Raw genomic sequence first — 13314 nt, forward strand, 5'->3', positions numbered from 1 at the left:
GGCACGATCTTGGCTCACTGCAGCCTTGGCCTCCCGGGTTCAAGTGATTCTTGTGCATCAGCCTCCTGAGTAGCTGGGATTACAGGGATGCAACACCATGCCTGGCTAATTTTTGTATTTTTAGTAGAGATGGGGTTTCGCCACGTTGGCCAGGCTGGCCTTGAACTCCTGAACTGCCCACCTTGGCCTCCCAAAGTGCTAGGATTACATGCATAAGCCACTGCTCCTGGCCACGAATCAAATTTAATAATCTCCAGAAAATTAAGGAAGTTCAGCTCTTAATGACAATGGATTAAAAAAATGATTTACTCACTTTTATATGCTCCGGAAAGAGAATGCCCTGCCAGACTCAGAAGGGTATCCCAGAATCACTCAGATTTTCAGCAATGAGGGTTTTCCAAGGATCTAATGATGTTCATTTTTTCAGTTTGTTTCCCTTACTGATAAGCATTAATAGACACCATTGCATCTGTTTTCACCTTAAATGATGTTACTTAACACAGTTATTTGCTTTTGAATGCCCCCTAGATTGGTGGAAAGAAATTTTCTAATTTATAAATTTTTTTCTTATGAAACCAATTGGCATACTCTTCCAGTGGAGTGAACAGATAAATTAAGTCTCTAAAACTTTAAAGAGATTACTGCCCCAGTTATCTTAAGGACAGTAATAATTACGTATATAAAATTAAAATATGAAAATTAAGCAGGGTGTGGTGCTCACACCTGTAATCTTAGCACTTTAGGCAGCTGAGGAGAGAAGAAGGATTGAAGCCAGGAGTTCGATACCAGCCTGGGAAACATGGTGAGACCCCTGTCTCTACAAATTTTAAAAAACGAGCTGATTTTAAACAACTAGCCAGCACAGTGGCTCATGTCTGTAGTCCCAGCTGCTTGGGAGGCTGAGGCAGGAGGATCGCTTAAGCCCAGGAGATCCAGGCTGCAGTGAACTATGATTGTAACACCGCACTCCAGCCTGGGTGACAGAGTAAGACCTCAACTCAAAATAAAATAAAATAAAGAATAATTTATGGGCTTTTTTTTTTCCTGCAATGCCAGGCTGGTTGACTCACACCTGTAATCCCAGAAAATCAGGAGGCTGAGGTGGGAGGAATGCTTTAGGCAAGGAGTTGGAGACCAGCCTGGGCAACAGGGCAAGATGCCATCTCTAAAAAATTAGAAGGCGGGCTGAGCTGGGAGGACTGCCTGAGCCCAGAGTTCCAGGCTGGTCAGCTGTGGTTACATCAGTGCACTCTCACCTGGATGACACAGCAAGACACTGTCTATTACATTTTTTTTTTCTACTTAGCTTTAAATGTGATGTTTCATTAGGGAAAATTTTTCTTGTTGAATTTGTAACATGAAAAATGAATAGATTTAGCTATAGATTAAATTAATGGTCTTGGCTGGGCATGGTGGCTCACACCTGTAATCCCAGCACTTTGCGATGCTGAGGCGGGTGGATCATCTGAGGTCAGGAGTTCGAGACCAGCCTGGCCAACATGGTGAAACCCCATCTCTACTAAAATTCAAAAATTAGCCAGGCATGGTGCCTAGCACCTGTAATCCCAGCTACTCAGGAGGCTGAGGCATGAGAATTGCTTGATCCCTGGAGGTGGAGGTTGCAGTGAGCAGAGATCATGCCACTTCACTTTAGCATGGGTGGCACAGTGAGAGTGTGTCTCCAAAAAAAAAAAAGAAAAAGAAAAGAAAAGAATTTTTCATGTGAGGAAAATGAGTGCTTTCAACTTAGCATGCCTAAAGCTGGGCATTAAAATGAGACAGCAACCACATCCTCCTTCCTGCTTTCTAAATTTTTTTAAGTTTAAAAAAATTTTTTTATTGTATTGAGATGGAGTCTCACTCTGTTGCCCAGGTTGGAGTTCAGTGGCAGGATCTTGGCCCACTGCAACCTCCTCCAGCCGGGTTCAAGCAATTCTCCTGCCACAGCCTCCCGAGTTGCTGGGACTAACGTCGCGAACCACCACGCCTGCCTTTTTTTTTTTTTTTTTTTTTTTAGTAGAGATGGGGTTTCCTCATGTTGGCCAGGCTGGTCTCAAACTCCTAACCTCAGGTGATCCGCCCACCTCGGCCTCCCAAAGTGTTGAAATTACAGGCATGAGCCACCACCACTGGCCACTTCCCCACTTTTGAGCTATGTATGCATCCACTGAAACTGCTTGCTATTGCCACAGTTAGCTATAAAGTAACCTAAACACGCTGCTCTGGACACCATCTCTCACTCCCTGTAGCTGAACAATGTATAGCTAATCAATGTTATTTCTGTAAACCACTGGGAGTTCCTGACAAGCAACTTTTTACCAGCCAACTCCCTGACTCCCTTTTTGGTCTTTACAAACCTACTTGTAACAAAGGCCAAATAGAACTGATATCCAATATTGTTTGGGTCTGAGCCTTCCGGGCAACTACACTCACATTGGCTCAAACAAACTCTTTAAATCATATTTTGTGCTTAAGCGCCTTCCTTCTATGTCAATGTTTTTGGCCCTGGGAGCAGGATTCAGACTGACTCATCTCTGACCATCTGACTGTCCTCTCAAAGGCCTCCAGGGTGGCTAAATAGTAGTAAGAATTTTATTGGTGATATAAGTTTGCAGTCCAGGAAGTGACAGTATCCGGTGTGTGTCTTTGAAGAGGCACTTTCTCTTCAGAGAGAGAGAGAGAGGGCAGGTTGGTTTTTGTGCCTCACAGGGTGTGTATCACACAGTGGAGTTATACATATTCAGCAGGTTTGGGGAAACACCATTTCTGAGGAGTATTGAGCTCATGTGCAATGGGTAAACATATATGTAACATGCACCCCATCTTCACAGATGGGGAAGGGATTTTAGCATAAAATAAGGCAGAAATTGGCTCTTTATATCAAAAGGTGAACTACTGGACACGAAGTTGGTTTGTGTGCAGTCCCTGTAACATGGCTGAAACTGGCTTGATATCTGCAGTTGCTTATCGGGAAAGAATGGAAGGCCACTCCTCTGTCCCATCAGAGCTCTAGTGATCTGGGTTGTAAATCCAGTTGAGAAGGGCTGGGAAGATTTTGACAATTTGCTTGCCAGCTCCTATTGTTAAGGAGTTTAGCAAGAGTGTGGTTTTTCCTGTAGCCATAGGAATTCAGGAAGTTGCCATGCCAGATGAGCCCTGAACCCTGGACCTGTAGCTAACTTTTGTTTCCTTAACCTTACAGTCTGTCTTAGTCTATAAGGGCGCATGTATTTTCATCTCTCAGATCACACCACATTCCTCCTGGACTGGGTGCCTGGCCAGCTCTGAAGCCTTCGAGTACTGACTCTGAGAGAAACACTGGTTGGTTGAAGTCTTGGAGTTTGCTTGAGTGTCCTTTTCAGCTCTCCCTTTCTAGAACAGAGGTTTTCTCTCTTTACCCTGTGAGTAAGAGATTTGTGTTTCAGGGGGAAATAACTGCCTTTTCCACCTCTGCATCAGGACAGAAGGTTTGGGTCACAGTCAGGCAAAGAGCTCCCCAGAGAGCTTCTGCCGTTTCTGCCTCTATTCCTCAGCAGGAAGTTCTGGGTCAAGGTATTGGCAGGTAGGCCCTGGTGGTTTTGTTTTATGTAGCATGTTGTTTTGAACATTCGGACTTAGGTTTTCATTTGTGACTAATTCCTGTTAGTTCTTAACTGGAAAGTGCATGGAGGTGTGTTCCCCTGCCCTGAAGAAAAGAAGCGATCTGCTCCCGCTGATCCATTCAGGTGCTTCAAGTGATCGGGGATGTTGCAGAGGTGTTGGGGTCATTACTCACCATGTGAAGGTGGCCTTGTAGGACACTTCCCATCAGAAGAACACTTTTATCAACCCCCTTTCCTGCTCTTCTGGGAGGATATATGTGGGACGAGTCTCCCATAGCACGTGCACTCTGTGGCCACCTGGTGGTTAGAAACAGTGGAACCACTGAGACAGCGATACACAACTCCGGTGTTATCTGTAGTAGTGACTTCATAAGCACCACACTGTGACCCAAAACACATCGCAGGCCTTGGTCATCTGAAAAGCTCCTGAATTATGGGAAATCAAGCTTCAAAATTCAGCACACTGTGAAGAAACAACCACCTTTAGAAACACCAGCTGGGTTTATGTATAACATTTATGAAGCATCCTCTTGTAAATATCCAAGAAACTGAACCCACCTAAGCATTTCCTGGTCATTTCCTAAGTCATAAGCAGAATGAAGAAAATTGGGATCTTTTGAAATGCTTAAAATAATTTATTAGTGTGCACAATTGGAAAATTTTTGTTTTTGTTTTTTTGTTTTTTGTTTTTTTGATGGAGTCTTGCTGTGTCGCCCAGGCTGGAGGGCAGTGGCGTGATCTCGGCTCACTGCAACCTCCACCTCCCAGGTTCAAGCGATTCTCCTGCCTCAGCCTCCCAAATAGCTGGGACTAAAGGGACACGCCAGCATGCCCAGCTAATTTTTGTATTTTTAGTAGAGGCAGGGTTTCACCATGTTGGCCAAGATGGTCTCCATCTCATGACCTCGTGATCCGCCCACCTCAGCCTCCCAAAGTGCTGGAATTACAGGCGTGAGCCACCGCGCCTGGCCAAAAAATTTGGTTTTAGAACCAAATTAAATGGGAGACTTACTTCCAATGATACCTAGAAATTTCTAAAAGAACTGAGAAAATTGCCTCCAGTGAGGAAGTAAGCTGAAGGAAGTCATCTGACACGTTTTCTGAATTGAGAAATATTGAGGAGGCTTTGTCTCTTTCGCCTCCAACTGCTGCTTCTCCTCCTGCCCCTGCACCTGCATAGTCTCCCTTACCTGAGCCCTCTGGTCCTGCCTTGCCTCTTCTTCCATCACCATCACCTGAGGAAAGTCCCCAGGGCTCTGGCCCCTTCCCTGAAACTTCTGTTCTGACAGCCCCTTTCAAGGTAAAACCCACAGGAAGAGGGGAGCCTACTATTCTGTATACTGCTTCGCCAAAATGTGAATTAAGAATACTATAAAAAGACTTCCCTGGGCTGGGCGCAGTGGCTCTTGCATGTAATCCCAGCACATTGGGAGGACTAGGCAGGCGGATCATGAGGTCAGGAGTTCGAGACCAGCCTGGACAACATGGTGAAATCCCGTCTATACTAAAAATACAAAAATTAGCCAGTCATGGTGGCACATGACTGCAATCCCAGCTACTCGGGAGGCTGAGGCAGGAGAATCTCTTGAACTTGGGAAGTGGAGGTTGCAGTGAGCCAAGACTATGCCATTGCACTCAGCCTGGGTGACACAGCAAGACTCTGTATCAAAAAAAAAAAAAAAAAAAAAAAGACTTCCCTGATGAAAATTTACATGAATTTTCCCCTTCTTTCTTTCTTTCTTTTTTTTTTTTCTCGGCTCACTGCAACCTCCACCTCCCGGGTTCAAGCAATTCTCTGCCTCAGCCTCCCAAGTGGCTGGGATTACAGGTGCCCACCATCATGCCTGGCTAATTTTTTTGTATTTTTAGTAGAGAGGGGGTTTCACCATCTTGGCCAGACTGGTCTTGAACTCCTGACCTTGTGATCCACCTGCCTTGGCCTCCCAAACTGCTGGGATTACAGGCGTGAGCCACTGCACCCGGCTGAATTTTCCCTTTCTAATTCAAAAGCAGCCTCCAATATCCTATAGGGTTTAGGAGAAAATTTGACTTAATTGTCCAAACTTTTGAGCCTGGATATTCTGACCTTTATCAATTAATTCACATGTTGGTGTAAGAAGGCAGGGCCACTAAATGGTTGGAAAGGGTGAATTGGAATAATCCTTTAGAGGGTTTTTAAAAACAGACAGAAGCAGACAATGAAAGGGTCTGCATTTTTGCCAAATACCTCCATGTTGCCATTACCCAGGTTGTTCCCCAATATGTAGATTGGAGAATTCAGCAATGCACTTAAAAGGCCAAACAAATCTGTCATTGATATTTTAAATGGTTAAGATTTATTTATTGATTGATTGAGACAGGGTCTCACTCTGTCACCCAGGCTGGAATGCAGTGGCTCCATCATGTCCCACCACATCCTCAACCTCTCAGCTCTAGCAATCCTCCCACCTCAGCCTCCCGAGTAGCTGGGACCGCAGGTGCATGTCACAATGCCCAGCTAATTCTTTGATTTTTTTTTTTTTTTGTAGAGAGGACATCTTGCTGTGTTTTCCGGGCTGGACCTGAATGAACTCCTGGGCTCAATCAATCCTTCCACCTCAGCCTAACATTTACACTGGGAGCAGAGATGCATTTGGAGTAGGTGATGATTTTGGAATGCTTTAGAAGCAACATAGGTATCTGATTTCATCAGGTCAAGCCATCAAAAATGACCAATAAATCTCTGATCTCTTAGAAGCAATTTGAAAACCCAAATCTTTGGCCATCATCAAAATTCCTGGTCATTCAAAACTAGATATTCCAGAGAGCAAGGGCAATCATTTTGCTGATGCTGCAGCTAAGAATGCAGTTCTGAAGGTGGCATCAGACACAGAACTTCTCGAAATGACCTTGCTGACTTATGACCCATTGAAGACTTCATTAGAAGTAAAAGTGGGCTGGACATGGTGGCTCATGCCTGTAATCCCAGCACTTTGGGCGGCCGAGGCTGGCGGATCACTTGAGGTGAGGAGTTTGAGACCAGCCTGGCCAACATGATGAAACCCTGTTTCTACTAAAAATACAAAAATTAGCTGGTGTGGTGACACATGCCTACAATTCCTGCTACTTGAGAGGCAGAGGCACGAGAATCGCTTGAACCTGGGAGGCAGAGATTGCAGTGAGCCGAGATTGCACCACTGCGCTCCAGCCTGGGTAACAGAGCGAGATTCTAGCAAAAAAAAAAAAAAAAAGAAGCGTAAGTGGGAGCTCCTAAGCAGGAGAGGGATCTCTGGAAGGATAAAGGGAACAAGTTTCTTCCAGAAACAGGCTTATGGTATGGGCCCAATGATACACTGATCCACCCCTTAGCCTTCAATTACCCTGAATACAGTACTTCATAAGCTGACTCGTTGGAAATCAGATAAAATGTTAGCATGGGGAAAGCAATGGTATTGAAAATCATTGCCTATGATTGCAGAAAAGGTTTATTCTTGTGGTACTGTTTGTCCCAAACATCACCCTGGAAAGCCCCTTCATGGGTCACAGGGACATTTTAACTTTAGGACCCTTCGAGACATGGCAGTTAGACTATCCAGCTGTCTCCATCTCAGGGTCACAGATACTTTCTGGTGCTAATTTGTACGTGCTCACTGGGGTGAGCATTTCCATGCCAATGAGCCACAGCGCAAGTAGTAGGTAGATTGTGATTAGAAAAGTTAATTCCTGGCTGGGCGTAGTGGCTCACCCCTGTAATCCCAGCACTTTGGGAGGCCAAGGTGGGCAGATGACGAGGTCAAGAGATCGAGACCATCCTGGCCAACATGGTGAAACCCCGTCTCTACTAAAAATACAAAAATTAGCCAGGCGTGGTGGTGCACACCTGTAGTCCCAGCTACTCAGGAGGCTGAGGCAGGAGAATTGCTTGAATCTGGGAGGCGGAAGTTGCAGAGAGCTGAGATCGCGCCACTGCACTCCAGCCTTCCAGTAGAGCTAGTCTCCATCTTAAAAAAAAAAAAAAAAGAAAAGAAAAGGTAATTCCTCATGGGGAGTGCCATCTGAATGCCATAGCAACTGAGGAACACACTTCATTGGTCAGGTAATTGGATCCATTTGTAATGTTTTGCCTACGTCCCAACATTTCCATTGTGCCTGTCACCCATAATCCTTTGGGCCGATGGAAAGTACTAATGACACAATAAAAACTCAGTTGGCAAAGCTAACAGAAGTTTTTAACCTTTCTTGGCCAAGGATCTCCCACTGGTTGTGGAAAATGTCCACACTGTCTGTCTTTGAAATAATAACAGGAAGACCCATGCAGTGGTTAGATGAAGGCGCTTATGAATCTGCACTTCTCAAAGGTGACATTCTCCATTACTGCTAAGATCTCTCAAAACTTACTAAGAACTCCACATTAATAAAGGATTCCTTCCATAATGCACTCCTGGGAGATGAAAATACTAAAAATCACGGCCTATAACCTGGAGATGTTGTTTACTAGAAACAACACCAAATAAAATATTCCCCCCAAGACTGTTGGAAGGGACCACATCAGGTATTATTATTATTTTATACCTTTTTTTGAGATGGGATCCCATTCTATTCCCCAAGCCAGAATGCAGTGGCACAATCGTGACTCAATGTAGCCTTGAACTCCTGGGTTCAAGCCATCCTTCTGCCTCAACCTTCCAAATAGTTGGGACCACAGGCATGGGCCACTGCACCTGACTCACAACAGGTATTACTGACCAATCTGTGCCATTAAACTTCAGTGCGTTGACACACGGATTCATGTTTCTCTTGTAAAAGGCAACCCTGCCAGAGTGGACATCTGTCAGGAGATTTTCACTTAAAGGTAACTCAATCTTCCTGATAGAGATGGCAAGTAGCTGACATCTGTGGTAGTCCGCTTTCACCCAAGATACTGGCCTGTATAATCAGTTACAATTCCAGTGCTCACTGCACCTGAAAGAGCTAGTCTCTTTTTCTGTTGACTGGAATACATACACCATTAGGGCTCCTTTAAGTTGTAGGGGTTGTCTCTTGGTGGTTTCGGTAAACCACCAATATATGCATATTATCTTAAGATATGACACACTAGTCCTATTGTGTGTATGTGTATATACATATACATACATACATAGCAAAATACTTATGATCAGATTTCTGTTTTACTGTCCCTGACTAATTTGATTACAGCAGGGAGGGGATAATTCTCTGATCAGAATCTCACAAACCACTACTGCTGTGGGAAATTTGACAAGGTTCCAGGTTTGCCACTCAGAACCACAAACCACTTTTGACCATAATGACCCATTGGTACATCCTGTGCTAAATTTCACCTGTATTCCTCCTGATTGCACTCACGATGCAACTCAGGGTCGTATCAAGCAAAACCGGTTTATCTAATCTGTCTGACTCACCCTAACCTTCCTGCCTCACAGCTCAGTTTAACCATCATAATAGTATTGTCAAAATAACTGCCTGTAATCCCAGCACTTTGGGAGGCCAAGGCAGGAGGGTTACTTGAGCCCAGGAGTTTGAGACTAGCCTGGGCAAAATGGTGAAACACTGACTCTGTAAAATATATACAAATTAGCTGGGTGTGGTGGTGTCCACCTGTAGTCCAGCTACTCAGGAGCATGAGGTGAGAGGATGACTTGAGCTCAGGAGTTCGAGCCTGCAGTGAACCCTGATGATGTCACTGCACTCCAGCCTGGACAACAGAGTGAGACCCTGTCTCAAAAAATAAATAAGTTGGGTGTGGTGATGTGTGCCTGTAGTCCCAGCTGCTTGGGAGGCCGAGCCATTGAGCCTTGGAGGTCTAGAGGTCAAGGCTGCACTGAGCTGTGATCTTGCCACTGCACTCCAGCCTGGGAGACAGAGTCCTTGTCTTAAAAAGTAATTATAATAAAAATAAAAAGTACGAAACCAACCAAACAACAAAATTGTCACTTCACTCTGAAATAACAGTGGTAAACACCATGATGCTACTGGAAAGTTAAAAGAAAAACACTCGGACAGTCGCGCTGGCTCAAGCCTGTAATCCCAGCACTTTGGGAGGCAGAGGCGGGCAGATCACAAGGTCAGGAGATCGCGACCATCCTGGCTAACACGGTGAAACCCCGTCTCTACTAAAAATACAAAAAATTAGCCGGGCATGGTGGCGGGCGCCTGTAGTCCCAGCTACTAGGGAATCTGAGTATGGCGTCAACCCGGGAGGCGGAGCTTGCAGTGAGCCGAGATTGTGCCACTGCACTCCAGCATGGGCGACAGAGCGAGATTCCGTCTCAAACACACACACACACACACACACACACACACACACACTCCTGCTATCAGGATCCAGCCTGCCCTCTCGCTCTAAATTTCTGACCCACGATTTTAATGCCCAAAAGCTGATGTACTCAAATTATAGCGCACTTACCTGTTCTGCACCAGCGTTTATTTTTGTCTCTTGAAAAGATCACCATCCATGGCCCTATAAATGTCTTAGGGCATGGAATGATGAAGTGCAATGTCATTATTGTTATGTATTTCTCATCGTTTTACTTCTGAGGAAACTAATTTCATGGTATTCTGAAGACTAGAGATGATTCAACAAGTGACAGAAGCTGCAGACTTAACTGAGGCCTCTCTGTCTCTCTCTTTTTTTTTTTTTTTTTTTTGAGACCGAGTCTCACTCTGTCATCTGGGCTGGAGTGCAGTGGTGTGATCTTAGCTCAGTGCAGCCTTGAACTCCCAGGCTCAAGCAATCCTCCTACCTCAGCCTCCCGGGTAGCTGGGACTAAGGTGTGTGCCACTACATCTAGCTATTTTTTGTGTTTTTTGCAGAGATGGGGTTTTGCCATGTTGCCCAGGCTGGTCTCGAACTCCTGGACTCAAGCAATCCACACATCTTGTCCTCCTGAAGTGCTGGGATTACAGGTGTGAGCCACCGTGCCTGGTTGTAATGCCCTTTCAATTGGACTTTTGGGCATTCTTAAAAATTCCTCAGTGAGGTGGCTTCTTTCCTCCCCTGTCCCCTGCCTCGGACAGGACTATCCGGGAATAAGCCTTTCTGGCAAAGAGGGACACCTTGAATGAGCTTTTGATCATCAATGCTTTCAAGAAGAAAGTTTTTTAAAAATGTTTTATCTGAGGAATGTGAGCCCTCTCAAATGATCACGCCCAGAGAGAGGTTAAATCGAGACAGCAACCACTTTCTGCTCCTTCCTTTTGAGCTGCGCTGAGCTATGTATTCATCTGTTGAAACTGCTTGCTATTGCCTCAAGTAGCTGTAAATTAACCTAATAATGCCACATCAATCCCTGTACCCCCATACCCTATAACTTAACAACATATAGCCAATCACCAATCAATGTTATTTCTGTAAACCAATGAGAACTCCTGACAGGCACCTTTCTGTCAGCCCACTGTCTGTCCCTGCTTTCGACCTTTAAATACCTGCTTGTGACAAAGATCAAAGGGAGCTCAGATCCAAGGTTCCTTCAGTGTGAGTCTTCCAGGCAGCTCTCTTCATGTTGGCTCAGGTAAACTCTAAATTATATTTTGTGCTTCAGCCTCTTTCTTTTAGGTCAACATGCTCAACAATAGCAGAAGAAATAAATAAGTTAGTGTATATTCCTACAAAGCAATACACATAGAAACAAATAACCATATGAATAACATGAAAAATTCATAGACATAAGACTGAGTGAAAGAAGTCAAACCTATGCCTCTGCTTCTGAAACCGCCTTTGCAAAAGTTACAACTGGGACAATTATCACAGTGAAAGAGATCTGACCTAACCGATTCCATCTTGTTTCTAACGTCCAAGCTTTCCTTGTTGATTGCTGGGCACAGGCTGAAATAACTTTGGGAGGAAATTAGTTTATGGTTTAGCTGTGAAACAAAGATGATAATATCCCTTTCCCAAAGCAAACCCCCTTCCTGCCTGGGGACTAGACTGCCTTTGCAGGACTAACAAATTAGCCCTGAGATTAGAAATTATGGTTTAGGAGTCATGTAGCCTCTGGCTGCAAGATTCTAAACCTCCCCAAATTGTTCCTGGAGATCACATCGTTATTGGAAAACCTAAGATCAGTGCTTGAGATATTTTGCCGACCCTGCACTCAGTGGATCAGCTGGCACCAGCTAGACTGATAACCTGGCTCATCTGGTCTTGTGGCCCCCACGCAGGAACTGACCCAGCACAAGACCACAGCTTCAGCTCCCTGTGACTTCATCTCCGACCTGACCAATCACAACTCTCAACTCACTGGCCCCCAACCACCAAATAAAAAGTGCAGGTCTTTATTGCAATTCCCTTGTGTCGAAAAATTGGCTCTGTCTAGGCAGCAGGCAAGGTGAACATGTTGGGCAGTAACACTCCCCCCAAAACCCACTACACACTGTATGACTCAGCTTATATGAAAGTAAAGGGCAGGAAAAACTTGCCTGATAGATTTGCAGAGACGGGGGTGGAAACCATTAATAAGTCTGTGGAGTATTCTCAGAGTTTGGTGTTGTAGTCTACATATTAAAAGTAATCAATTAAACACCTGAAATAAAATTTCCCCCAAATATTTTTGCCAAATTTGGATGACTTTGTTTCTGTCTTTGCAGCATATAAACTGTTAACATGAGGTAAGCGCCAAGGTCTAGAGAAGGCAGTGGAAGAGATGACAAACTCCGGCACCACGTCTGCGTGTCCAGTGTGCTCTGCTGGAGCAGCACATTTTTGTACATTGCTGTATTTGAAAAAACCCTGCAAGATTCATGAAACTGGACGACCATCTTTATAACACTCCCAGTGATAAAACAAGTAAGAATGGCTGGTTTGTAGTCATCTGAGCAGCCTCTATAGTTTCATAGATATGGTTTCTCTCTGATATCAAACGACTTCCAATGTCAAGCGGAATGCTACATCACAAGGCAAGGATAACCGTGTGTGAAAAGAACCAGTTTTCTTTGTAATCCTGAACTTTCTAGTTTGCGCATTAAAAGACATTATTTGAAGAAGAGCGCACAGGCTCCAGCTGGCCGCCAAAGGGGTCCTTGGCATCACAGACTAAGAACCTACTTCTCTGGGAGAGACCAGGGGCGTGGATGGGAGGGAAAAGAGGGAGAGGCAGGCGTCACTTCCTCCGCCGGCTCCCGCAGCGGGTTGATCGGCTGAGGTGGCAGAGGGTGGGGCGGAAGAGCAGAGCCGGACCGGGAAAGGCGCTGTCGGTGACATCACCGATAGGGTGATTCCTGTGTAGATGAGGCATCTCAGGGGCTGCTGCTTCGCCACGAAGGATTTCTCCTGCTGTGGGAGCAAGTCCAGGACCGCCGGTTGGACGTGATAGTCCCAGCTGTGTGTCAGGGCTAAGAGGGCTGGGGGTGGGGGTGGGGGCGGTGGGGGGTTGCGTGTGGGAACTGACCGTGCTTGTAAAGGGTGAGACGTATGAAGCTGTGGCAGGGCGGAGGTGTATGATCTCATACTTACCTGGCAGGGGAGATACGATGATCACGAAGGTGGTTTTCCCAGGCAAGGCTTATCCATTGCACTCCGGATGTGCTGACCCCTGCCATTACCCCAAATGTGGGAAACTCGACTGCATAATTTGTGGTAGTGGGGGACTGCGTTCGCGCTTTCCTCTGAATTTTGTGCTGGAAAAAGCAGATTGTATGTGAAGGGATACTTTTAGTAGTGCATAATATGGGTGGCGTCATGTTATTTTTACAGTTGGATGGCTGGGGAACAGGAAGT

At 45.3% G+C, this 13314-nt stretch overlaps 1 non-coding gene across 1 annotated transcript; it reads left to right on the forward strand.

Moving 5' to 3' along the window:
• The first annotated feature begins 13042 nt into the window (after positions 1-13042).
• Positions 13043-13205, forward strand: LOC115932636 (U1 spliceosomal RNA). Its single transcript, XR_004068865.1, has one exon. It is a non-coding gene; the product is annotated as a U1 spliceosomal RNA (small nuclear RNA).
• The last annotated feature ends 109 nt before the right edge of the window (positions 13206-13314 follow it).

This window comes from Gorilla gorilla, chromosome 1, assembly GCF_029281585.2.
Source record: "Gorilla gorilla gorilla isolate KB3781 chromosome 1, NHGRI_mGorGor1-v2.1_pri, whole genome shotgun sequence".
NCBI classification, from domain to species: Eukaryota; Metazoa; Chordata; class Mammalia; order Primates; family Hominidae; genus Gorilla; species Gorilla gorilla.